The sequence below is a fragment of the Dendrobates tinctorius genome, unplaced genomic scaffold, assembly GCF_039654945.1.
Source record: "Dendrobates tinctorius isolate UK_male_01 unplaced genomic scaffold, ASM3965494v1 ptg000076l, whole genome shotgun sequence".
Classification (NCBI taxonomy): domain Eukaryota; kingdom Metazoa; phylum Chordata; class Amphibia; order Anura; family Dendrobatidae; genus Dendrobates; species Dendrobates tinctorius.
In genome coordinates, this window is record NW_027361744.1 from 945,813 (window position 1) to 973,630 (window position 27,818).

Consider the following 27,818-nt stretch of genomic DNA (forward strand, 5'->3'; position numbering starts at 1 on the left):
GTGTTCATTGAAACCGCTGGTTTTTGATAGTTTGGGCCCTATTGAATAATGAATGTTTTGAATTTTCTCCAAAAGTAAAGTAGTTGCAAACTCATCCTTTTAGAAACTTGTTTGGGCTGTTGAGAGGAGTAAAAAACCATCAAAAATTTCAATCCTGCATGATTCTACCAAGAAATGTGATTCTTCATTCAAAACCTGATTTTTGCTATTGGGCTCTATTGAATAATGAATGTTTTGAATTTTCTCCAAAAGTAAAGTAGTTGCAAACTCATGCTTTTAGAGACTTGTTTGGGCTCATGAGAGGAGTAGAAAAACATCAAAAATTTCAGTCCTGCATGATTCTACCAAGAAATGTGTGTTCATTGAAACCGCTGGTTTTTGATAGTTTGGGCCCTATTGAATAATGAATGTTTTGAATTTTCTCCAAAAGTAAAGTAGTTGCAAACTCATCCTTTTAGAAACTTGTTTGGGCTGTTGAGAGGAGTAAAAAACCATCAAAAATTTCAATCCTGCATGATTTTACCAAGAAATGTGATTCTTCATTCAAAACCTGATTTTTGCTATTGGGCTCTATTGAATAGTGAATGTTTTGAATTTTCTCCAAAAGTAAAGTAGTTGCAAACTCATGCTTTTAGAAACTTGTTTGGGCTCATGAGAGGAGTAGAAAAACATCAAAAATTTCAGTCCTGCATGATTCTACCAAGAAATGTGTGTTCATTGAAACCGCTGGTTTTTGATAGTTTGGGCCCTATTGAATAATGAATGTTTTGAATTTTCTCCAAAAGTAAAGTAGTTGCAAACTCATCCTTTTAGAAACTTGTTTGGGCTGTTGAGAGGAGTAAAAAACCATCAAAAATTTCAATCCTGCATGATTTTACCAAGAAATGTGATTCTTCATTCAAAACCTGATTTTTGCTATTGGGCTCTATTGAATAATGAATGTTTTGAATTTTCTCCAAAAGTAAAGTAGATGCAAACTCATCCTTTTAGAAACTTGTTTGGGCTGTTGAGAGGAGTAAAAAACCATCAAAAATTTCAATCCTGCATGATTCTACCAAGAACTGTGATTCTTCATTCAAAACCTGATTTTTGCTATTGGGCTCTATTGAATAATGAATGTTTTGAATTTTCTCCAAAAGTAAAGTAGTTGCAAACTCATGCTTTTAGAGACTTGTTTGGGCTCATGAGAGGAGTAGAAAAACATCAAAAATTTCAGTCCTGCATGATTCTACCAAGAAATGTGTGTTCATTGAAACCGCTGGATTTTGATAGTTTGGGCCCTATTGAATAATGAATGTTTTGAATTTTCTCCAAAAGTAAAGTAGTTGCAAACTCATCCTTTTAGAAACTTGTTTGGGCTGTTGAGAGGAGTAAAAAACCATCAAAAATTTCAATCCTGCATGATTTTACCAAGAAATGTGATTCTTCATTCAAAACCTGATTTTTGCTATTGGGCTCTATTGAATAGTGAATGTTTTGAATTTTCTCCAAAAGTAAAGTAGTTGCAAACTCATGCTTTTAGAAACTTGTTTGGGCTCATGAGAGGAGTAGAAAAACATCAAAAATTTCAGTCCTGCATGATTCTACCAAGAAATGTGTGTTCATTGAAACCGCTGGTTTTTGATAGTTTGGGCCCTATTGAATAATGAATGTTTTGAATTTTCTCCAAAAGTAAAGTAGTTGCAAACTCATCCTTTTAGAAACTTGTTTGGGCTGTTGAGAGGAGTAAAAAACCATCAAAAATTTCAATCCTGCATGATTTTACCAAGAAATGTGATTCTTCATTCAAAACCTGATTTTTGCTATTGGGCTCTATTGAATAATGAATGTTTTGAATTTTCTCCAAAAGTAAAGTAGTTGCAAACTCATGCTTTTAGAGACTTGTTTGGGCTCATGAGAGGAGTAGAAAAACATCAAAAATTTCAGTCCTGCATGATTCTACCAAGAAATGTGTGTTCATTGAAACCACTGGTTTTTGATAGTTTGGGCCCTATTGAATAATGAATGTTTTGAATTTTCTCCAAAAGTAAAGTAGTTGCAAACTCATCCTTTTAGAAACTTGTTTGGGCTGTTGAGAGGAGTAAAAAACCATCAAAAATTTCAATCCTGCATGATTCTACCAAGAAATGTGATTCTTCATTCAAAACCTGATTTTTGCTATTGGGCTCTATTGAATAATGAATGTTTTGAATTTTCTCCAAAAGTAAAGTAGTTGCAAACTCATCCTTTTAGAAACTTGTTTGGGCTGTTGAGAGGAGTAAAAAACCATCAAAAATTTCAATCCTGCATGATTCTACCAAGAACTGTGATTCTTCATTCAAAACCTGATTTTTGCTATTGGGCTCTATTGAATAATGAATGTTTTGAATTTTCTCCAAAAGTAAAGTAGTTGCAAACTCATGCTTTTAGAAACTTGTTTGGGCTCATGAGAGGAGTAGAAAAACATCAAAAATTTCAGCCCTGCATGATTCTTCCAAAAAATGTGTGTTCATTGAAACCGCTGGTTTTTGATAGTTTGGGCCCTATTGAATAATGAATGTTTTGAATTTTCTCCAAAAGTAAAGTAGTTGCAAACTTATCCTTTTAGAAACTTGTTTGGGCTGTTGAGAGGAGTAAAAAACCATCAAAAATTTCAATCCTGCATGATTCTACCAAGAAATGTGATTCTTCATTCAAAACCTGATTTTTGCTATTGGGCTCTATTGAATAATGAATGTTTTGAATTTTCTCCAAAAGTAAAGTAGTTGCAAACTCATCCTTTTAGAAACTTGTTTGGGCTGTTGAGAGGAGTAAAAAACCATCAAAAATTTCAATCCTGCATGATTCTACCAAGAAATGTGATTCTTCATTCAAAACCTGATTTTTGCTATTGGGCTCTACTGAATAATGAATGTTTTGAATTTTCTCCAAAAGTAAAGTAGTTGCAAACTCATGCTTTTAGAAACTTGTTTGGGCTCATGAGAGGAGTAGAAAAACATCAAAAATTTGAGTCCTGCATGATTCTACCAAGAAATGTGTGTTCATTCAAACCGCTGGTTTTTGATAGTTTGGGCCCTATTGAATAATGAATGTTTTGAATTTTCTCCAAAAGTAAAGCAGTTGCAAACTCATCCTTTTAGAAACTTGTTTGGGCTGTAGAGAGGAGTAAAAAACCATCAAAAATTTCAATCCTGCATGATTCTACCAAGAAATGTGATTCTTCATTCAAAACCTGATTTTTGCTATTGGGCTCTATTGAATAATGAATGTTTTGAATTTTCTCCAAAAGTAAAGTAGTTGCAAACTCATGCTTTTAGAGACTTGTTTGGGCTCATGAGAGGAGTAGAAAAACATCAAAAATTTCAGTCCTGCATGATTCTACCAAGAAATGTGTGTTCATTGAAACCGCTGGTTTTTGATAGTTTGGGCCCTATTGAATAATGAATGTTTTGAATTTTCTCCAAAAGTAAAGCAGTTGCAAACTCATCCTTTTAGAAACTTGTTTGGGCTGTTGAGAGGAGTAAAAAACCATCAAAAATTTCAATCCTGCATGATTCTACCAAGAAATGTGATTCTTCATTCAAAACCTGATTTTTGCTATTGGGCTCTATTGAATAATGAATGTTTTGAATTTTCTCCAAAAGTAAAGTAGTTGCAAACTCATGCTTTTAGAGACTTGTTTGGGCTCATGAGAGGAGTAGAAAAACATCAAAAATTTCAGTCCTGCATGATTCTACCAAGAAATGTGTGTTCATTCAAACCGCTGGTTTTTGATAGTTTGGGCCCTATTGAATAATGAATGTTTTGAATTTTCTCCAAAAGTAAAGTAGTTGCAAACTCATCCTTTTAGAAACTTGTTTGGGCTGTTGAGAGGAGTAAAAAACCATCAAAAATTTCAATCCTGCATGATTCTACCAAGAAATGTGATTCTTCATTCAAAACCTGATTTTTGCTATTGGGCTCTATTGAATAATGAATGTTTTGAATTTTCTCCAAAAGTAAAGTAGTTGCAAACTCATGCTTTTAGAGACTTGTTTGGGCTCATGAGAGGAGTAGAAAAACATCAAAAATTTCAGTCCTACATGATTCTTCCAAGAAACGTGTGTTCATTGAAACCGCTGGTTTTTGATAGTTTGGGCCCTATTGAATAATGAATGTTTTGAATTTTCTCCAAAAGTAAAGTAGTTGCAAACTCATGCTTTTAGAGACTTGTTTGGGCTCATGAGAGTAGAAAAACATCAAAAATTTCAGTCCTGCATGATTCTACCAAGAAATGTGTGTTCATTGAAACCGCTGGTTTTTGATAGTTTGGGCCCTATTGAATAATGAATGTTTTGAATTTTCTCCAAAAGTAAAGCAGTTGCAAACTCATCCTTTTAGAAACTTGTTTGGGCTGTTGAGAGGAGTAAAAAACCATCAAAAATTTCAATCCTGCATGATTCTACCAAGAAATGTGATTCTTCATTCAAAACCTGATTTTTGCTATTGGGCTCTATTGAATAATGAATGTTTTGAATTTTCTCCAAAAGTAAAGTAGTTGCAAACTCATGCTTTTAGAGACTTGTTTGGGCTCATGAGAGGAGTAGAAAAACATCAAAAATTTCAGTCCTGCATGATTCTACCAAGAAATGTGTGTTCATTGAAACCGCTGGTTTTTGATAGTTTGGGCCCTATTGAATAATGAATGTTTTGAATTTTCTCCGAAAGTAAAGTAGTTGCAAACTCATCCTTTTAGAAACTTGTTTGGGCTGTTGAGAGGAGTAAAAAACCATCAAAAATTTCAATCCTGCATGATTCTACCAAGAAATGTGATTCTTCATTCAAAACCTGATTTTTGCTATTGGGCTCTATTGAATAATGAATGTTTTGAATTTTCTCCAAAAGTAAAGTAGTTGCAAACTCATGCTTTTAGAGACTTGTTTGGGCTCATGAGAGGAGTAGAAAAACATCAAAAATTTCAGTCCTGCATGATTCTTCCAAGAAATGTGTGTTCATTGAAACCGCTGGTTTTTGATAGTTTGGGCCCTATTGAATAATGAATGTTTTGAATTTTCTCCAAAAGTAAAGTAGTTGCAAACTCATCCTTTTAGAAACTTGTTTGGGCTGTTGAGAGGAGTAAAAAACCATCAAAAATTTCAATCCTGCATGATTCTACCAAGAAATGTGATTCTTGATTCAAAACCTGATTTTTGCTATTGGGCTCTATTGAATAATGAATGTTTTGAATTTTCTCCAAAAGTAAAGTAGTTGCAAACTCATGCTTTTAGAGACTTGTTTGGGCTCATGAGAGGAGTAGAAAAACATCAAAAATTTCAGTCCTGCATGATTCTACCAAGAAATGTGTGTTCATTGAAACCGCTGGTTTTTGATAGTTTGGGCCCTATTGAATAATGAATGTTTTGAATTTTCTCCAAAAGTAAAGTAGTTGCAAACTCATCCTTTTAGAAACTTGTTTGGGCTGTTGAGAGGAGTAAAAAACCATCAAAAATTTCAATCCTGCATGATTCTACCAAGAAATGTGATTCTTCATTCAAAACCTGATTTTTGCTATTGGGCTCTATTGAATAATGAATGTTTTGAATTTTCTCCAAAAGTAAAGTAGTTGCAAACTCATGCTTTTAGAAACTTGTTTGGGCTCATGAGAGGAGTAGAAAAACATCAAAAATTTGAGTCCTGCATGATTCTACCAAGAAATGTGTGTTCATTGAAACCGCTGGTTTTTGATAGTTTGGGCCCTATTGAATAATGAATGTTTTGAATTTTCTCCAAAAGTAAAGCAGTTGCAAACTCATCCTTTTAGAAACTTGTTTGGGCTGTTGAGAGGAGTAAAAAACCATCAAAAATTTCAATCCTGCATGATTCTACCAAGAAATGTGATTCTTCATTCAAAACCTGATTTTTGCTATTGGGCTCTATTGAATAATGAATGTTTTGAATTTTCTCCAAAAGTAAAGTAGTTGCAAACTCATGCTTTTAGAGACTTGTTTGGGCTCATGAGAGGAGTAGAAAAACATCAAAAATTTCAGTCCTGCATGATTCTACCAAGAAATGTGTGTTCATTCAAACCGCTGGTTTTTGATAGTTTGGGCCCTATTGAATAATGAATGTTTTGAATTTTCTCCAAAAGTAAAGTAGTTGCAAACTCATCCTTTTAGAAACTTGTTTGGGCTGTTGAGAGGAGTAAAAAACCATCAAAAATTTCAATCCTGCATGATTCTACCAAGAAATGTGATTCTTCATTCAAAACCTGATTTTTGCTATTGGGCTCTATTGAATAATGAATGTTTTGAATTTTCTCCAAAAGTAAAGTAGTTGCAAACTCATGCTTTTAGAGACTTGTTTGGGCTCATGAGAGTAGAAAAACATCAAAAATTTCAGTCCTGCATGATTCTACCAAGAAATGTGTGTTCATTGAAACCGCTGGTTTTTGATAGTTTGGGCCCTATTGAATAATGAATGTTTTGAATTTTCTCCAAAAGTAAAGCAGTTGCAAACTCATCCTTTTAGAAACTTGTTTGGGCTGTTGAGAGGAGTAAAAAACCATCAAAAATTTCAATCCTGCATGATTCTACCAAGAAATGTGATTCTTCATTCAAAACCTGATTTTTGCTATTGGGCTCTATTGAATAATGAATGTTTTGAATTTTCTCCAAAAGTAAAGTAGTTGCAAACTCATGCTTTTAGAGACTTGTTTGGGCTCATGAGAGGAGTAGAAAAACATCAAAAATTTCAGTCCTGCATGATTCTACCAAGAAATGTGTGTTCATTGAAACCGCTGGTTTTTGATAGTTTGGGCCCTATTGAATAATGAATGTTTTGAATTTTCTCCGAAAGTAAAGTAGTTGCAAACTCATCCTTTTAGAAACTTGTTTGGGCTGTTGAGAGGAGTAAAAAACCATCAAAAATTTCAATCCTGCATGATTCTACCAAGAAATGTGATTCTTCATTCAAAACCTGATTTTTGCTATTGGGCTCTATTGAATAATGAATGTTTTGAATTTTCTCCAAAAGTAAAGTAGTTGCAAACTCATGCTTTTAGAGACTTGTTTGGGCTCATGAGAGGAGTAGAAAAACATCAAAAATTTCAGTCATGCATGATTCTTCCAAGAAATGTGTGTTCATTGAAACCGCTGGTTTTTGATAGTTTGGGCCCTATTGAATAATGAATGTTTTGAATTTTCTCCAAAAGTAAAGTAGTTGCAAACTCATCCTTTTAGAAACTTGTTTGGGCTGTTGAGAGGAGTAAAAAACCATCAAAAATTTCAATCCTGCATGATTCTACCAAGAAATGTGATTCTTCATTCAAAACCTGATTTTTGCTATTGGGCTCTATTGAATAATGAATGTTTTGAATTTTCTCCAAAAGTAAAGTAGTTGCAAACTCATGCTTTTAGAGACTTGTTTGGGCTCATGAGAGGAGTAGAAAAACATCAAAAATTTCAGTCCTGCATGATTCTACCAAGAAATGTGTGTTCATTGAAACCGCTGGTTTTTGATAGTTTGGGCCCTATTGAATAATGAATGTTTTGAATTTTCTCCAAAAGTAAAGTAGTTGCAAACTCATCCTTTTAGAAACTTGTTTGGGCTGTTGAGAGGAGTAAAAAACCATCAAAAATTTCAATCCTGCATGATTCTACCAAGAAATGTGATTCTTCATTCAAAACCTGATTTTTGCTATTGGGCTCTATTGAATAATGAATGTTTTGAATTTTCTCCAAAAGTAAAGTAGTTGCAAACTCATGCTTTTAGAAACTTGTTTGGGCTCATGAGAGGAGTAGAAAAACATCAAAAATTTGAGTCCTGCATGATTCTACCAAGAAATGTGTGTTCATTGAAACCGCTGGTTTTTGATAGTTTGGGCCCTATTGAATAATGAATGTTTTGAATTTTCTCCAAAAGTAAAGCAGTTGCAAACTCATCCTTTTAGAAACTTGTTTGGGCTGTTGAGAGGAGTAAAAAACCATCAAAAATTTCAATCCTGCATGATTCTACCAAGAAATGTGATTCTTCATTCAAAACCTGATTTTTGCTATTGGGCTCTATTGAATAATGAATGTTTTGAATTTTCTCCAAAAGTAAAGTAGTTGCAAACTCATGCTTTTAGAGACTTGTTTGGGCTCATGAGAGGAGTAGAAAAACATCAAAAATTTCAGTCCTGCATGATTCTACCAAGAAATGTGTGTTCATTCAAACCGCTGGTTTTTGATAGTTTGGGCCCTATTGAATAATGAATGTTTTGAATTTTCTCCAAAAGTAAAGTAGTTGCAAACTCATCCTTTTAGAAACTTGTTTGGGCTGTTGAGAGGAGTAAAAAACCATCAAAAATTTCAATCCTGCATGATTCTACCAAGAAATGTGATTCTTCATTCAAAACCTGATTTTTGCTATTGGGCTCTATTGAATAATGAATGTTTTGAATTTTCTCCAAAAGTAAAGTAGTTGCAAACTCATGCTTTTAGAGACTTGTTTGGGCTCATGAGAGGAGTAGAAAAACATCAAAAATTTCAGTCCTGCATGATTCTTCCAAGAAACGTGTGTTCATTGAAACCGCTGGTTTTTGATAGTTTGGGCCCTATTGAATAATGAATGTTTTGAATTTTCTCCAAAAGTAAAGTAGTTGCAAACTCATGCTTTTAGAGACTTGTTTGGGCTCATGAGAGTAGAAAAACATCAAAAATTTCAGTCCTGCATGATTCTACCAAGAAATGTGTGTTCATTGAAACCGCTGGTTTTTGATAGTTTGGGCCCTATTGAATAATGAATGTTTTGAATTTTCTCCAAAAGTAAAGCAGTTGCAAACTCATCCTTTTAGAAACTTGTTTGGGCTGTTGAGAGGAGTAAAAAACCATCAAAAATTTCAATCCTGCATGATTCTACCAAGAAATGTGATTCTTCATTCAAAACCTGATTTTTGCTATTGGGCTCTATTGAATAATGAATGTTTTGAATTTTCTCCAAAAGTAAAGTAGTTGCAAACTCATGCTTTTAGAGACTTGTTTGGGCTCATGAGAGGAGTAGAAAAACATCAAAAATTTCAGTCCTGCATGATTCTACCAAGAAATGTGTGTTCATTGAAACCGCTGGTTTTTGATAGTTTGGGCCCTATTGAATAATGAATGTTTTGAATTTTCTCCGAAAGTAAAGTAGTTGCAAACTCATCCTTTTAGAAACTTGTTTGGGCTGTTGAGAGGAGTAAAAAACCATCAAAAATTTCAATCCTGCATGATTCTACCAAGAAATGTGATTCTTCATTCAAAACCTGATTTTTGCTATTGGGCTCTATTGAATAATGAATGTTTTGAATTTTCTCCAAAAGTAAAGTAGTTGCAAACTCATGCTTTTAGAGACTTGTTTGGGCTCATGAGAGGAGTAGAAAAACATCAAAAATTTCAGTCCTGCATGATTCTACCAAGAAATGTGTGTTCATTGAAACCGCTGGTTTTTGATAGTTTGGGCCCTATTGAATAATGAATGTTTTGAATTTTCTCCAAAAGTAAAGTAGTTGCAAGCTCATCCTTTTAGAAACTTGTTTGGGCTGTTGAGAGGAGTAAAAAACCATCAAAAATTTCAATCCTGCATGATTCTACCAAGAAATGTGATTCTTCATTCAAAACCTGATTTTTGCTATTGGGCTCTATTGAATAATGAATGTTTTGAATTTTCTCCAAAAGTAAAGTAGTTGCAAACTCATGCTTTTAGAGACTTGTTTGGGCTCATGAGAGGAGTAGAAAAACATCAAAAATTTCAGTCCTGCATGATTCTTCCAAGAAATGTGTGTTCATTGAAACCGCTGGTTTTTGATAGTTTGGGCCCTATTGAATAATGAATGTTTTGAATTTTCTCCAAAAGTAAAGTAGTTGCAAACTCATCCTTTTAGAAACTTGTTTGGGCTGTTGAGAGGAGTAAAAAACCATCAAAAATTTCAATCCTGCATGATTCTACCAAGAAATGTGATTCTTCATTCAAAACCTGATTTTTGCTATTGGGCTCTATTGAATAATGAATGTTTTGAATTTTCTCCAAAAGTAAAGTAGTTGCAAACTCATGCTTTTAGAGACTTGTTTGGGCTCATGAGAGGAGTAGAAAAACATCAAAAATTTCAGTCCTGCATGATTCTTCCAAGAAATGTGTGTTCATTGAAACCGCTGGTTTTTGATAGTTTGGGCCCTATTGAATAATGAATGTTTTGAATTTTCTCCAAAAGTAAAGTAGTTGCAAACTCATCCTTTTAGAAACTTGTTTGGGCTGTTGAGAGGAGTAAAAAACCATCAAAAATTTCAATCCTGCATGATTCTACCAAGAAATGTGATTCTTGATTCAAAACCTGATTTTTGCTATTGGGCTCTATTGAATAATGAATGTTTTGAATTTTCTCCAAAAGTAAAGTAGTTGCAAACTCATGCTTTTAGAGACTTGTTTGGGCTCATGAGAGGAGTAGAAAAACATCAAAAATTTCAGTCCTGCATGATTCTACCAAGAAATGTGTGTTCATTGAAACCGCTGGTTTTTGATTGTTTGGGCCCTATTGAATAATGAATGTTTTGAATTTTCTCCAAAAGTAAAGTAGTTGCAAACTCATCCTTTTAGAAACTTGTTTGGGCTGTTGAGAGGAGTAAAAAACCATCAAAAATTTCAATCCTGCATGATTTTACCAAGAAATGTGATTCTTCATTCAAAACCTGATTTTTGCTATTGGGCTCTATTGAATAATGAATGTTTTGAATTTTCTCCAAAAGTAAAGTAGTTGCAAACTCATGCTTTTAGAAACTTGTTTGGGCTCATGAGAGGAGTAGAAAAACATCAAAAATTTCAGTCCTGCATGATTCTACCAAGAAATGTGTGTTCATTGAAACCGCTGGTTTTTGATAGTTTGGGCCCTATTGAATAATGAATGTTTTGAATTTTCTCCAAAAGTAAAGTAGTTGCAAACTCATCCTTTTAGAAACTTGTTTGGGCTGTTGAGAGGAGTAAAAAACCATCAAAAATTTCAATCCTGCATGATTTTACCAAGAAATGTGATTCTTCATTCAAAACCTGATTTTTGCTATTGGGCTCTATTGAATAATGAATGTTTTGAATTTTCTCCAAAAGTAAAGTAGTTGCAAACTCATGCTTTTAGAGACTTGTTTGGGCTTATGAGAGGAGTAGAAAAACATCAAAAATTTCAGTCCTGCATGATTCTACCAAGAAATGTGTGTTCATTGAAACCGCTGGTTTTTGATAGTTTGGGCCCTATTGAATAATGAATGTTTTGAATTTTCTCCAAAAGTAAAGTAGTTGCAAACTCATCCTTTTAGAAACTTGTTTGGGCTGTTGAGAGGAGTAAAAAACCATCAAAAATTTCAATCCTGCAAGATTCTACCAAGAAATGTGATTCTTCATTCAAAACCTGATTTTTGCTATTGGGCTCTATTGAATAATGAATGTTTTGAATTTTCTCCAAAAGTAAAGTAGTTGCAAACTCATCCTTTTAGAAACTTGTTTGGGCTGTTGAGAGGAGTAAAAAACCATCAAAAATTTCAATCCTGCATGATTCTACCAAGAACTGTGATTCTTCATTCAAAACCTGATTTTTGCTATTGGGCTCTATTGAATAATGAATGTTTTGAATTTTCTCCAAAAGTAAAGTAGTTGCAAACTCATGCTTTTAGAGACTTGTTTGGGCTCATGAGAGGAGTAGAAAAACATCAAAAATTTCAGTCCTGCATGATTCTACCAAGAAATGTGTGTTCATTGAAACCGCTGGTTTTTGATAGTTTGGGCCCTATTGAATAATGAATGTTTTGAATTTTCTCCAAAAGTAAAGTAGTTGCAAACTCATCCTTTTAGAAACTTGTTTGGGCTGTTGAGAGGAGTAAAAAACCATCAAAAATTTCAATCCTGCATGATTTTACCAAGAAATGTGATTCTTCATTCAAAACCTGATTTTTGCTATTGGGCTCTATTGAATAGTGAATGTTTTGAATTTTCTCCAAAAGTAAAGTAGTTGCAAACTCATGCTTTTAGAAACTTGTTTGTGCTCATGAGAGGAGTAGAAAAACATCAAAAATTTCAGTCCTGCATGATTCTACCAAGAAATGTGTGTTCATTGAAACCGCTGGTTTTTGATAGTTTGGGCTCTATTGAATAATGAATGTTTTGAATTTTCTCCAAAAGTAAAGTAGTTGCAAACTCATCCTTTTAGAAACTTGTTTGGGCTGTTGAGAGGAGTAAAAAACCATCAAAAATTTCAATCCTGCATGATTTTACCAAGAAATGTGATTCTTCATTCAAAACCTGATTTTTGCTATTGGGCTCTATTGAATAATGAATGTTTTGAATTTTCTCCAAAAGTAAAGTAGTTGCAAACTCATGCTTTTAGAGACTTGTTTGGGCTCATGAGAGGAGTAGAAAAACATCAAAAATTTCAGTCCTGCATGATTCTACCAAGAAATGTGTGTTCATTGAAACCGCTGGTTTTTGATAGTTTGGGCCCTATTGAATAATGAATGTTTTGAATTTTCTCCAAAAGTAAAGTAGTTGCAAACTCATCCTTTTAGAAACTTGTTTGGGCTGTTGAGAGGAGTAAAAAACCATCAAAAATTTCAATCCTGCATGATTCTACCAAGAAATGTGATTCTTCATTCAAAACCTGATTTTTGCTATTGGGCTCTATTGAATAATGAATGTTTTGAATTTTCTCCAAAAGTAAAGTAGTTGCAAACTCATCCTTTTAGAAACTTGTTTGGGCTGTTGAGAGGAGTAAAAAACCATCAAAAATTTCAATCCTGCATGATTCTACCAAGAACTGTGATTCTTCATTCAAAACCTGATTTTTGCTATTGGGCTCTATTGAATAATGAATGTTTTGAATTTTCTCCAAAAGTAAAGTAGTTGCAAACTCATGCTTTTAGAAACTTGTTTGGGCTCATGAGAGGAGTAGAAAAACATCAAAAATTTCAGCCCTGCATGATTCTTCCAAGAAATGTGTGTTCATTGAAACCGCTGGTTTTTGATAGTTTGGGCCCTATTGAATAATGAATGTTTTGAATTTTCTCCAAAAGTAAAGTAGTTGCAAACTCATCCTTTTAGAAACTTGTTTGGGCTGTTGAGAGGAGTAAAAAACCATCAAAAATTTCAATCCTGCATGATTTTACCAAGAAATGTGATTCTTCATTCAAAACCTGATTTTTGCTATTGGGCTCTATTGAATAATGAATGTTTTGAATTTTCTCCAAAAGTAAAGTAGTTGCAAACTCATGCTTTTAGAGACTTGTTTGGGCTCATGAGAGGAGTAGAAAAACATCAAAAATTTCAGTCCTGCATGATTCTACCAAGAAATGTGTGTTCATTGAAACCGCTGGTTTTTGATAGTTTGGGCCCTATTGAATAATGAATGATTTGAATTTTCTCCAAAAGTAAAGTAGTTGCAAACTCATCCTTTTAGAAACTTGTTTGGGCTGTTGAGAGGAGTAAAAAACCATCAAAAATTTCAATCCTGCATGATTCTACCAAGAAATGTGATTCTTCATTCAAAACCTGATTTTTGCTATTGGGCTCTATTGAATAATGAATGTTTTGAATTTTCTCCAAAAGTAAAGTAGTTGCAAACTCATCCTTTTAGAAACTTGTTTGGGCTGTTGAGAGGAGTAAAAAACCATCAAAAATTTCAATCCTGCATGATTCTACCAAGAACTGTGATTCTTCATTCAAAACCTGATTTTTGCTATTGGGCTCTATTGAATAATGAATGTTTTGAATTTTCTCCAAAAGTAAAGTAGTTGCAAACTCATGCTTTTAGAAACTTGTTTGGGCTCATGAGAGGAGTAGAAAAACATCAAAAATTTCAGCCCTGCATGATTCTTCCAAGAAATGTGTGTTCATTGAAACCGCTGGTTTTTGATAGTTTGGGCCCTATTGAATAATGAATGTTTTGAATTTTCTCCAAAAGTAAAGTAGTTGCAAACTCATCCTTTTAGAAACTTGTTTGGGCTGTTGAGAGGAGTAAAAAACCATCAAAAATTTCAATCCTGCATGATTCTACCAAGAAATGTGATTCTTCATTCAAAACCTGATTTTTGCTATTGGGCTCTATTGAATAATGAATGTTTTGAATTTTCTCCAAAAGTAAAGTAGTTGCAAACTCATGCTTTGAGAGACTTGTTTGGGCTCATGAGAGGAGTAGAAAAACATCAAAAATTTCAGTCCTGCATGATTCTACCAAGAAATGTGTGTTCATTGAAACCGCTGGTTTTTGATAGTTTGGGCCCTATTGAATAATGAATGTTTTGAATTTTCTCCAAAAGTAAAGTAGTTGCAAACTCATCCTTTTAGAAACTTGTTTGGGCTGTTGAGAGGAGTAAAAAACCATCAAAAATTTCAATCCTGCATGATTCTACCAAGAAATGTGATTCTTCATTCAAAACCTGATTTTTGCTATTGGGCTCTATTGAATAATGAATGTTTTGAATTTTCTCCAAAAGTAAAGTAGTTGCAAACTCATGCTTTTAGAAACTTGTTTGGGCTCATGAGAGGAGTAGAAAAACATCAAAAATTTGAGTCCTGCATGATTCTACCAAGAAATGTGTGTTCATTCAAACCGCTGGTTTTTGATAGTTTGGGCCCTATTGAATAATGAATGTTTTGAATTTTCTCCAAAAGTAAAGCAGTTGCAAACTCATCCTTTTAGAAACTTGTTTGGGCTGTAGAGAGGAGTAAAAAACCATCAAAAATTTCAATCCTGCATGATTCTACCAAGAAATGTGATTCTTCATTCAAAACCTGATTTTTGCTATTGGGCTCTATTGAATAATGAATGTTTTGAATTTTCTCCAAAAGTAAAGTAGTTGCAAACTCATGCTTTTAGAGACTTGTTTGGGCTCATGAGAGGAGTAGAAAAACATCAAAAATTTCAGTCCTGCATGATTCTACCAAGAAATGTGTGTTCATTGAAACCGCTGGTTTTTGATAGTTTGGGCCCTATTGAATAATGAATGTTTTGAATTTTCTCCGAAAGTAAAGTAGTTGCAAACTCATCCTTTTAGAAACTTGTTTGGGCTGTTGAGAGGAGTAAAAAACCATCAAAAATTTCAATCCTGCATGATTCTACCAAGAAATGTGATTCTTCATTCAAAACCTGATTTTTGCTATTGGGCTCTATTGAATAATGAATGTTTTGAATTTTCTCCAAAAGTAAAGTAGTTGCAAACTCATGCTTTTAGAGACTTGTTTGGGCTCATGAGAGGAGTAGAAAAACATCAAAAATTTCAGTCCTGCATGATTCTACCAAGAAATGTGTGTTCATTGAAACCGCTGGTTTTTGATAGTTTGGGCCCTATTGAATAATGAATGTTTTGAATTTTCTCCAAAAGTAAAGTAGTTGCAAACTCATCCTTTTAGAAACTTGTTTGGGCTGTTGAGAGGAGTAAAAAATCATCAAAAATTTCAATCCTGCATGATTCTACCAAGAAATGTGATTCTTCATTCAAAACCTGATTTTTGCTATTGGGCTCTATTGAATAATGAATGTTTTGAATTTTCTCCAAAAGTAAAGTAGTTGCAAACTCATGCTTTTAGAGACTTGTTTGGGCTCATGAGAGGAGTAGAAAAACATCAAAAATTTCAGTCCTGCATGATTCTACCAAGAAATGTGTGTTCATTCAAACCGCTGGTTTTTGATAGTTTGGGCCCTATTGAATAATGAATGTTTTGAATTTTCTCCAAAAGTAAAGTAGTTGCAAACTCATCCTTTTAGAAACTTGTTTGGGCTGTTGAGAGGAGTAAAAAACCATCAAAAATTTCAATCCTGCATGATTCTACCAAGAAATGTGATTCTTCATTCAAAACCTGATTTTTGCTATTGGGCTCTATTGAATAATGAATGTTTTGAATTTTCTCCAAAAGTAAAGTAGTTGCAAACTCATCCTTTTAGAAACTTGTTTGGGCTGTTGAGAGGAGTAAAAAACCATCAAAAATTTCAATCCTGCATGATTCTACCAAGAACTGTGATTCTTCATTCAAAACCTGATTTTTGCTATTGGGCTCTATTGAATAATGAATGTTTTGAATTTTCTCCAAAAGTAAAGTAGTTGCAAACTCATGCTTTTAGAAACTTGTTTGGGCTCATGAGAGGAGTAGAAAAACATCAAAAATTTCAGTCCTGCATGATTCTTCCAAGAAATGTGTGTTCATTGAAACCGCTGGTTTTTGATAGTTTGGGCCCTATTGAATAATGAATGTTTTGAATTTTCTCCAAAAGTAAAGTAGTTGCAAACTCATCCTTTTAGAAACTTGTTTGGGCTGTTGAGAGGAGTAAAAAACCATCAAAAATTTCAATCCTGCATGATTCTACCAAGAAATGTGATTCTTCATTCAAAACCTGATTTTTGCTATTGGGCTCTATTGAATAATGAATGTTTTGAATTTTCTCCAAAAGTAAAGTAGTTGCAAACTCATGCTTTTAGAGACTTGTTTGGGCTCATGAGAGGAGTAGAAAAACATCAAAAATTTCAGTCCTGCATGATTCTACCAAGAAATGTGTGTTCATTGAAACCGCTGGTTTTTGATAGTTTGGGCCCTATTGAATAATGAATGTTTTGAATTTTCTCCAAAAGTAAAGTAGTTGCAAACTCATCCTTTTAGAAACTTGTTTGGGCTGTTGAGAGGAGTAAAAAACCATCAAAAATTTCAATCCTGCATGATTCTACCAAGAAATGTGATTCTTCATTCAAAACCTGATTTTTGCTATTGGGCTCTATTGAATAATGAATGTTTTGAATTTTCTCCAAAAGTAAAGTAGTTGCAAACTCATGCTTTTAGAGACTTGTTTGGGCTCATGAGAGGAGTAGAAAAACATCAAAAATTTCAGTCCTGCATGATTCTACCAAGAAATGTGTGTTCATTCAAACCGCTGGTTTTTGATAGTTTGGGCCCTATTGAATAATGAATGTTTTGAATTTTCTCCAAAAGTAAAGTAGTTGCAAACTCATCCTTTTAGAAACTTGTTTGGGCTGTTGAGAGGAGTAAAAAACCATCAAAAATTTCAATCCTGCATGATTCTACCAAGAAATGTGATTCTTCATTCAAAACCTGATTTTTGCTATTGGGCTCTATTGAATAATGAATGTTTTGAATTTTCTCCAAAAGTAAAGTAGTTGCAAACTCATCCTTTTAGAAACTTGTTTGGGCTGTTGAGAGGAGTAAAAAACCATCAAAAATTTCAATCCTGCATGATTCTACCAAGAACTGTGATTCTTCATTCAAAACCTGATTTTTGCTATTGGGCTCTATTGAATAATGAATGTTTTGAATTTTCTCCAAAAGTAAAGTAGTTGCAAACTCATGCTTTTAGAAACTTGTTTGGGCTCATGAGAGGAGTAGAAAAACATCAAAAATTTCAGTCCTGCATGATTCTTCCAAGAAATGTGTGTTCATTGAAACCGCTGGTTTTTGATAGTTTGGGCCCTATTGAATAATGAATGTTTTGAATTTTCTCCAAAAGTAAAGTAGTTGCAAACTCATCCTTTTAGAAACTTGTTTGGGCTGTTGAGAGGAGTAAAAAACCATCAAAAATTTCAATCCTGCATGATTCTACCAAGAAATGTGATTCTTCATTCAAAACCTGATTTTTGCTATTGGGCTCTATTGAATAATGAATGTTTTGAATTTTCTCCAAAAGTAAAGTAGTTGCAAACTCATGCTTTTAGAGACTTGTTTGGGCTCATGAGAGGAGTAGAAAAACATCAAAAATTTCAGTCCTGCATGATTCTACCAAGAAATGTGTGTTCATTGAAACCGCTGGTTTTTGATAGTTTGGGCCCTATTGAATAATGAATGTTTTGAATTTTCTCCAAAAGTAAAGTAGTTGCAAACTCATCCTTTTAGAAACTTGTTTGGGCTGTTGAGAGGAGTAAAAAACCATCAAAAATTTCAATCCTGCATGATTTTACCAAGAAATGTGATTCTTTATTCAAAACCTGATTTTTGCTATTGGGCTCTATTGAATAGTGAATGTTTTGAATTTTCTCCAAAAGTAAAGTAGTTGCAAACTCATGCTTTTAGAAACTTGTTTGGGCTCATGAGAGGAGTAGAAAAACATCAAAAATTTCAGTCCTGCATGATTCTACCAAGAAATGTGTGTTCATTGAAACCGCTGGTTTTTGATAGTTTGGGCCCTATTGAATAATGAATGTTTTGAATTTTCTCCAAAAGTAAAGTAGTTGCAAACTCATCCTTTTAGAAACTTGTTTGGGCTGTTGAGAGGAGTAAAAAAACCATCAAAAATTTCAATCCTGCATGATTTTACCAAGAAATGTGATTCTTCATTCAAAACCTGATTTTTGCTATTGGACTCTATTGAATAATGAATGTTTTGAATTTTCTCCAAAAGTAAAGTAGTTGCAAACTCATGCTTTTAGAGACTTGTTTGGGCTCATGAGAGGAGTAGAAAAACATCAAAAATTTCAGTCCTGCATGATTCTACCAAGAAATGTGTGTTCATTGAAACCGCTGGTTTTTGATAGTTTGGGCCCTATTGAATAATGAATGTTTTGAATTTTCTCCAAAAGTAAAGTAGTTGCAAACTCATCCTTTTAGAAACTTGTTTGGGCTGTTGAGAGGAGTAAAAAACCATCAAAAATTTCAATCCTGCATGATTCTACCAAGAACTGTGATTCTTCATTCAAAACCTGATTTTTGCTATTGGGCTCTATTGAATAATGAATGTTTTGAATTTTCTCCAAAAGTAAAGTAGTTGCAAACTCATGCTTTTAGAAACTTGTTTGGGCTCATGAGAGGAGTAGAAAAACATCAAAAATTTCAGCCCTGCATGATTCTTCCAAGAAATGTGTGTTCATTGAAACCGCTGGTTTTTGATAGTTTGGGCCCTATTGAATAATGAATGTTTTGAATTTTCTCCAAAAGTAAAGTAGTTGCAAACTCATCCTTTTAGAAACTTGTTTGGGCTGTTGAGAGGAGTAAAAAACCATCAAAAATTTCAATCCTGCATGCTTCTACCAAGAAATGTGATTCTTCATTCAAAACCTGATTTTTGCTATTGGGCTCTATTGAATAATGAATGTTTTGAATTTTCTCCAAAAGTAAAGTAGTTGCAAACTCATGCTTTTAGAGACTTGTTTGGGCTAATGAGAGGAGTAGAAAAACATCAAAAATTTCAGTCCTGCATGATTCTACCAAGAAATGTGTGTTCATTCAAACCGCTGGTTTTTGATAGTTTGGGCCCTATTGAATAATGAATGTTTTGAATTTTCTCCAAAAGTAAAGTAGTTGCAAACTCATCCTTTTAGAAACTTGTTTGGGCTGTTGAGAGGAGTAAAAAACCATCAAAAATTTCAATCCTGCATGATTCTACCAAGAAATGTGATTCTTCATTCAAAACCTGATTTTTGCTATTGGGCTCTATTGAATAATGAATGTTTTGAATTTTCTCCAAAAGTAAAGTAGTTGCAAACTCATGCTTTTAGAGACTTGTTTGGGCTCATGAGAGGAGTAGAAAAACATCAAAAATTTCAGTCCTGCATGATTCTACCAAGAAATGTGTGTTCATTGAAACCGCTGGTTTTTGATAGTTTGGGCCCTATTGAATAATGAATGTTTTGAATTTTCTCCAAAAGTAAAGTAGTTGCAAACTCATCCTTTTAGAAACTTGTTTGGGCTGTTGAGAGGAGTAAAAAACCATCAAAAATTTCAATCCTGCATGATTTTACCAAGAAATGTGATTCTTCATTCAAAACCTGATTTTTGCTATTGGGCTCTATTGAATAGTGAATGTTTTGAATTTTCTCCAAAAGTAAAGTAGTTGCAAACTCATGCTTTTAGAAACTTGTTTGGGCTCATGAGAGGAGTAGAAAAACATCAAAAATTTCAGTCCTGCATGATTCTACCAAGAAATGTGTGTTCATTGAAACCGCTGGTTTTTGATAGTTTGGGCCCTATTGAATAATGAATGTTTTGAATTTTCTCCAAAAGTAAAGTAGTTGCAAACTCATCCTTTTAGAAACTTGTTTGGGCTGTTGAGAGGAGTAAAAAACCATCAAAAATTTCAATCCTGCATGATTTTACCAAGAAATGTGATTCTTCATTCAAAACCTGATTTTTGCTATTGGGCTCTATTGAATAATGAATGTTTTGAATTTTCTCCAAAAGTAAAGTAGTTGCAAACTCATGCTTTTAGAGACTTGTTTGGGCTTATGAGAGGAGTAGAAAAACATCAAAAATTTCAGTCCTGCATGATTCTACCAAGAAATGTGTGTTCATTGAAACCGCTGGTTTTTGATAGTTTGGGCCCTATTGAATAATGAATGTTTTGAATTTTCTCCAAAAGTAAAGTAGTTGCAAAGTCATCCTTTTAGAAACTTGTTTGGGCTGTTGAGAGGAGTAAAAAACCATCAAAAATTTCAATCCTGCATGATTCTACCAAGAAATGTGATTCTTCATTCAAAACCTGATTTTTGCTATTGGGCTCTATTGAATAATGAATGTTTTGAATTTTCTCCAAAAGTAAAGTAGTTGCAAACTCATCCTTTTAGAAACTTGTTTGGGCTGTTGAGAGGAGTAAAAAACCATCAAAAATTTCAATCCTGCATGATTCTACCAAGAACTGTGATTCTTCATTCAAAACCTGATTTTTGCTATTGGGCTCTATTGAATAATGAATGTTTTGAATTTTCTCCAAAAGTAAAGTAGTTGCAAACTCATGCTTTTAGAAACTTGTTTGGGCTCATGAGAGGAGTAGAAAAACATCAAAAATTTCAGTCCTGCATGATTCTTCCAAGAAATGTGTGTTCATTGAAACCGCTGGTTTTTGATAGTTTGGGCCCTATTGAATAATGAATGTTTTGAATTTTTTCCAAAAGTAAAGTAGTTGCAAACTCATCCTTTTAGAAACTTGTTTGGGCTGTTGAGAGGAGTAAAAAACCATCAAAAATTTCAATCCTGCATGATTCTACCAAGAAATGTGATTCTTCATTCAAAACCTGATTTTTGCTATTGGGCTCTATTGAATAATGAATGTTTTGAATTTTCTCCAAAAGTAAAGTAGTTGCAAACTCATCCTTTTAGAAACTTGTTTGGGCTGTTGAGAGGAGTAAAAAATCATCAAAAATTTCAATCCTGCATGATTCTACCAAGAACTGTGATTCTTCATTCAAAACCTGATTTTTGCTATTGGGCTCTATTGAATAATGAATGTTTTGAATTTTCTCCAAAAGTAAAGTAGTTGCAAACTCATGCTTTTAGAAACTTGTTTGGGCTCATGAGAGGAGTAGAAAAACATCAAAAATTTCAGTCCTGCATGATTCTTCCAAGAAATGTGTGTTCATTGAAACCGCTGGTTTTTGATAGTTTGGGCCCTATTGAATAATGAATGTTTTGAATTTTTTCCAAAAGTAAAGTAGTTGCAAACTCATCCTTTTAGAAACTTGTTTGGGCTGTTGAGAGGAGTAAAAAACCATCAAAAATTTCAATCCTGCATGATTCTACCAAGAAATGTGATTCTTCATTCAAAACCTGATTTTTGCTATTGGGCTCTATTGAATAATGAATGTTTTGAATTTTCTCCAAAAGTAAAGTAGTTGCAAACTCATGCTTTCAGAGACTTGTTTGGGCTCATGAGAGGAGTAGAAAAACATCAAAAATTTCAGTCCTGCATGATTCTACCAAGAAATGTGTGTTCATTGAAACCGCTGGTTTTTGATAGTTTGGGCCCTATTGAATAATGAATGTTTTGAATTTTCTCCAAAAGTAAAGTAGTTGCAAACTCATCCTTTTAGAAACTTGTTTGGGCTGTTGAGAGGAGTAAAAAACCATCAAAAATTTCAATCCTGCATGATTTTACCAAGAAATGTGATTCTTTATTCAAAACCTGATTTTTGCTATTGGGCTCTATTGAATAGTGAATGTTTTGAATTTTCTCCAAAAGTAAAGTAGTTGCAAACTCATGCTTTTAGAAACTTGTTTGGGCTCATGAGAGGAGTAGAAAAACATCAAAAATTTCAGTCCTGCATGATTCTACCAAGAAATGTGTGTTCATTGAAACCGCTGGTTTTTGATAGTTTGGGCCCTATTGAATAATGAATGTTTTGAATTTTCTCCAAAAGTAAAGTAGTTGCAAACTCATCCTTTTAGAAACTTGTTTGGGCTGTTGAGAGGAGTAAAAAACCATCAAAAATTTCAATCCTGCATGATTCTACCAAGAAATGTGATTCTTCATTCAAAACCTGATTTTTGCTATTGGGCTCTATTGAATAATGAATGTTTTGAATTTTCTCCAAAAGTAAAGTAGTTGCAAACTCATGCTTTTAGAGACTTGTTTGGGCTCATGAGAGGAGTAGAAAAACATCAAAAATTTCAGTCCTGCATGATTCTACCAAGAAATGTGTGTTCATTGAAACCGCTGGTTTTTGATAGTTTGGGCCCTATTGAATAATGAATGTTTTGAATTTTCTCCAAAAGTAAAGTAGTTGCAAACTCATCCTTTTAGAAACTTGTTTGGGCTGTTGAGAGGAGTAAAAAACCATCAAAAATTTCAATCCTGCATGATTTTACCAAGAAATGTGATTCTTCATTCAAAACCTGATTTTTGCTATTGGGCTCTATTGAATAGTGAATGTTTTGAATTTTCTCCAAAAGTAAAGTAGTTGCAAACTCATGCTTTTAGAAACTTGTTTGGGCTCATGAGAGGAGTAGAAAAACATCAAAAATTTCAGTCCTGCATGATTCTACCAAGAAATGTGTGTTCATTGAAACCGCTGGTTTTTGATAGTTTGGGCATTATTGAATAATGAATGTTTTGAATTTTCTCCAAAAGTAAAGTAGTTGCAAACTCATCCTTTTAGAAACTTGTTTGGGCTGTTGAGAGGAGTAAAAAACCATCAAAAATTTCAATCCTGCATGATTTTACCAAGAAATGTGATTCTTCATTCAAAACCTGATTTTTGCTATTGGGCTCTATTGAATAGTGAATGTTTTGAATTTTCTCCAAAAGTAAAGTAGTTGCAAACTCATGCTTTTAGAAACTTGTTTGGGCTCATGAGAGGAGTAGAAAAACATCAAAAATTTCAGTCCTGCATGATTCTACCAAGAAATGTGTGTTCATTGAAACCGCTGGTTTTTGATAGTTTGGGCCCTATTGAATAATGAATGTTTTGAATTTTCTCCAAAAGTAAAGTAGTTGCAAACTCATCCTTTTAGAAACTTGTTTGGGCTGTTGAGAGGAGTAAAAAACCATCAAAAATTTCAATCCTGCATGATTTTACCAAGAAATGTGATTCTTCATTCAAAACCTGATTTTTGCTATTGGGCTCTATTGAATAGTGAATGTTTTGAATTTTCTCCAAAAGTAAAGTAGTTGCAAACTCATGCTTTTAGAAACTTGTTTGGGCTCATGAGAGGAGTAGAAAAACATCAAAAATTTCAGTCCTGCATGATTCTACCAAGAAATGTGTGTTCATTGAAACCGCTGGTTTTTGATAGTTTGGGCCCTATTGAATAATGAATGTTTTGAATTTTCTCCAAAAGTAAAGTAGTTGCAAACTCATCCTTTTAGAAACTTGTTTGGGCTGTTGAGAGGAGTAAAAAACCATCAAAAATTTCAATCCTGCATGATTCTACCAAGAAATGTGATTCTTCATTCAAAACCTGATTTTTGCTATTGGGCTCTATTGAATAATGAATGTTTTGAATTTTCTCCAAAAGTAAAGTAGTTGCAAACTCATGCTTTTAGAGACTTGTTTGGGCTCATGAGAGGAGTAGAAAAACATCAAAAATTTCAGTCCTGCATGATTCTTCCAAGAAATGTGTGTTCATTGAAACCGCTGGTTTTTGATAGTTTGGGCCCTATTGAATAATGAATGTTTTGAATTTTCTCCAAAAGTAAAGTAGTTGCAAACTCATCCTTTTAGAAACTTGTTTGGGCTGTTGAGAGGAGTAAAAAACCATCAAAAATTTCAATCCTGCATGATTCTACCAAGAAATGTGATTCTTCATTCAAAACCTGATTTTTGCTATTGGGCTCTATTGAATAATGAATGTTTTGAATTTTCTCCAAAAGTAAAGTAGTTGCAAACTCATGCTTTTAGAGACTTGTTTGGGCTCATGAGAGGAGTAGAAAAACATCAAAAATTTCAGTCCTGCATGATTCTACCAAGAAATGTGTGTTCATTGAAACCGCTGGTTTTTGATTGTTTGGGCCCTATTGAATAATGAATGTTTTGAATTTTCTCCAAAAGTAAAGTAGTTGCAAACTCATCCTTTTAGAAACTTGTTTGGGCTGTTGAGAGGAGTAAAAAACCATCAAAAATTTCAATCCTGCATGATTTTACCAAGAAATGTGATTCTTCATTCAAAACCTGATTTTTGCTATTGGGCTCTATTGAATAATGAATGTTTTGAATTTTCTCCAAAAGTAAAGTAGTTGCAAACTCATGCTTTTAGAAACTTGTTTGGGCTCATGAGAGGAGTAGAAAAACATCAAAAATTTCAGCCCTGCATGATTCTTCCAAGAAATGTGTGTTCATTGAAACCGCTGGTTTTTGATAGTTTGGGCCCTATTGAATAATGAATGTTTTGAATTTTCTCCAAAAGTAAAGTAGTTGCAAACTCATCCTTTTAGAAACTTGTTTGGGCTGTTGAGAGGAGTAAAAAACCATCAAAAATTTCAATCCTGCATGATTCTACCAAGAAATGTGATTCTTCATTCAAAACCTGATTTTTGCTATTGGGCTCTATTGAATAATGAATGTTTTGAATTTTCTCCAAAAGTAAAGTAGTTGCAAACTCATGCTTTTAGAGACTTGTTTGGGCTCATGAGAGGAGTAGAAAAACATCAAAAATTTCAGTCCTGCATGATTCTACCAAGAAATGTGTGTTCATTGAAACCGCTGGTTTTTGATAGTTTGGGCCCTATTGAATAATGAATGTTTTGAATTTTCTCCAAAAGTAAAGTAGTTGCAAACTCATCCTTTTAGAAACTTGTTTGGGCTGTTGAGAGGAGTAAAAAACCATCAAAAATTTCAATCCTGCATGATTCTACCAAGAAATGTGATTCTTCATTCAAAACCTGATTTTTGCTATTGGGCTCTATTGAATAATGAATGTTTTGAATTTTCTCCAAAAGTAAAGTAGTTGCAAACTCATGCTTTTAGAAACTTGTTTGGGCTCATGAGAGGAGTAGAAAAACATCAAAAATTTGAGTCCTGCATGATTCTACCAAGAAATGTGTGTTCATTCAAACCGCTGGTTTTTGATAGTTTGGGCCCTATTGAATAATGAATGTTTTGAATTTTCTCCAAAAGTAAAGCAGTTGCAAACTCATCCTTTTAGAAACTTGTTTGGGCTGTAGAGAGGAGTAAAAAACCATCAAAAATTTCAATCCTGCATGATTCTACCAAGAAATGTGATTCTTCATTCAAAACCTGATTTTTGCTATTGGGCTCTATTGAATAATGAATGTTTTGAATTTTCTCCAAAAGTAAAGTAGTTGCAAACTCATGCTTTTAGAGACTTGTTTGGGCTCATGAGAGGAGTAGAAAAACATCAAAAATTTCAGTCCTGCATGATTCTACCAAGAAATGTGTGTTCATTGAAACCGCTGGTTTTTGATAGTTTTGGCCCTATTGAATAATGAATGTTTTGAATTTTCTCCAAAAGTAAAGCAGTTGCAAACTCATCCTTTTAGAAACTTGTTTGGGCTGTTGAGAGGAGTAAAAAACCATCAAAAATTTCAATCCTGCATGATTCTACCAAGAAATGTGATTCTTCATTCAAAACCTGATTTTTGCTATTGGGCTCTATTGAATAATGAATGTTTTGAATTTTCTCCAAAAGTAAAGTAGTTGCAAACTCATGCTTTTAGAGACTTGTTTGGGCTCATGAGAGGAGTAGAAAAACATCAAAAATTTCAGTCCTGCATGATTCTACCAAGAAATGTGTGTTCATTGAAACCGCTGGTTTTTGATAGTTTGGGCCCTATTGAATAATGAATGTTTTGAATTTTCTCCAAAAGTAAAGCAGTTGCAAACTCATCCTTTTAGAAACTTGTTTGGGCTGTTGAGAGGAGTAAAAAACCATCAAAAATTTCAATCCTGCATGATTCTACCAAGAAATGTGATTCTTCATTCAAAACCTGATTTTTGCTATTGGGCTCTATTGAATAATGAATGTTTTGAATTTTCTCCAAAAGTAAAGTAGTTGCAAACTCATGCTTTTAGAGACTTGTTTGGGCTCATGAGAGGAGTAGAAAAACATCAAAAATTTCAGTCCTGCATGATTCTACCAAGAAATGTGTGTTCATTGAAACCGCTGGTTTTTGATAGTTTGGGCCCTATTGAATAATGAATGTTTTGAATTTTCTCCGAAAGTAAAGTAGTTGCAAACTCATCCTTTTAGAAACTTGTTTGGGCTGTTGAGAGGAGTAAAAAACCATCAAAAATTTCAATCCTGCATGATTCTACCAAGAAATGTGATTCTTCATTCAAAACCTGATTTTTGCTATTGGGCTCTATTGAATAATGAATGTTTTGAATTTTCTCCAAAAGTAAAGTAGTTGCAAACTCATGCTTTTAGAGACTTGTTTGGGCTCATGAGAGGAGTAGAAAAACATCAAAAATTTCAGTCCTGCATGATTCTACCAAGAAATGTGTGTTCATTGAAACCGCTGGTTTTTGATAGTTTGGGCCCTATTGAATAATGAATGTTTTGAATTTTCTCCAAAAGTAAAGTAGTTGCAAACTCATCCTTTTAGAAACTTGTTTGGGCTGTTGAGAGGAGTAAAAAACCATCAAAAATTTCAATCCTGCATGATTCTACCAAGAAATGTGATTCTTCATTCAAAACCTGATTTTTGCTATTGGGCTCTATTGAATAATGAATGTTTTGAATTTTCTCCAAAAGTAAAGTAGTTGCAAACTCATGCTTTTAGAGACTTGTTTGGGCTCATGAGAGGAGTAGAAAAACATCAAAAATTTCAGTCCTGCATGATTCTACCAAGAAATGTGTGTTCATTGAAACCGCTGGTTTTTGATAGTTTGGGCCCTATTGAATAATGAATGTTTTGAATTTTCTCCAAAAGTAAAGTAGTTGCAAACTCATCCTTTTAGAAACTTGTTTGGGCTGTTGAGAGGAGTAAAAAACCATCAAAAATTTCAATCCTGCATGATTTTACCAAGAAATGTGATTCTTTATTCAAAACCTGATTTTTGCTATTGGGCTCTATTGAATAGTGAATGTTTTGAATTTTCTCCAAAAGTAAAGTAGTTGCAAACTCATGCTTTTAGAAACTTGTTTGGGCTCATGAGAGGAGTAGAAAAACATCAAAAATTTCAGTCCTGCATGATTCTACCAAGAAATGTGTGTTCATTGAAACCGCTGGTTTTTGATAGTTTGGGCCCTATTGAATAATGAATGTTTTGAATTTTCTCCAAAAGTAAAGTAGTTGCAAACTCATCCTTTTAGAAACTTGTTTGGGCTGTTGAGAGGAGTAAAAAAACCATCAAAAATTTCAATCCTGCATGATTTTACCAAGAAATGTGATTCTTCATTCAAAACCTGATTTTTGCTATTGGGCTCTATTGAATAATGAATGTTTTGAATTTTCTCCAAAAGTAAAGTAGTTGCAAACTCATGCTTTTAGAGACTTGTTTGGGCTCATGAGAGGAGTAGAAAAACATCAAAAATTTCAGTCCTGCATGATTCTACCAAGAAATGTGTGTTCATTGAAACCGCTGGTTTTTGATAGTTTGGGCCCTATTGAATAATGAATGTTTTGAATTTTCTCCAAAAGTAAAGTAGTTGCAAACTCATCCTTTTAGAAACTTGTTTGGGCTGTTGAGAGGAGTAAAAAACCA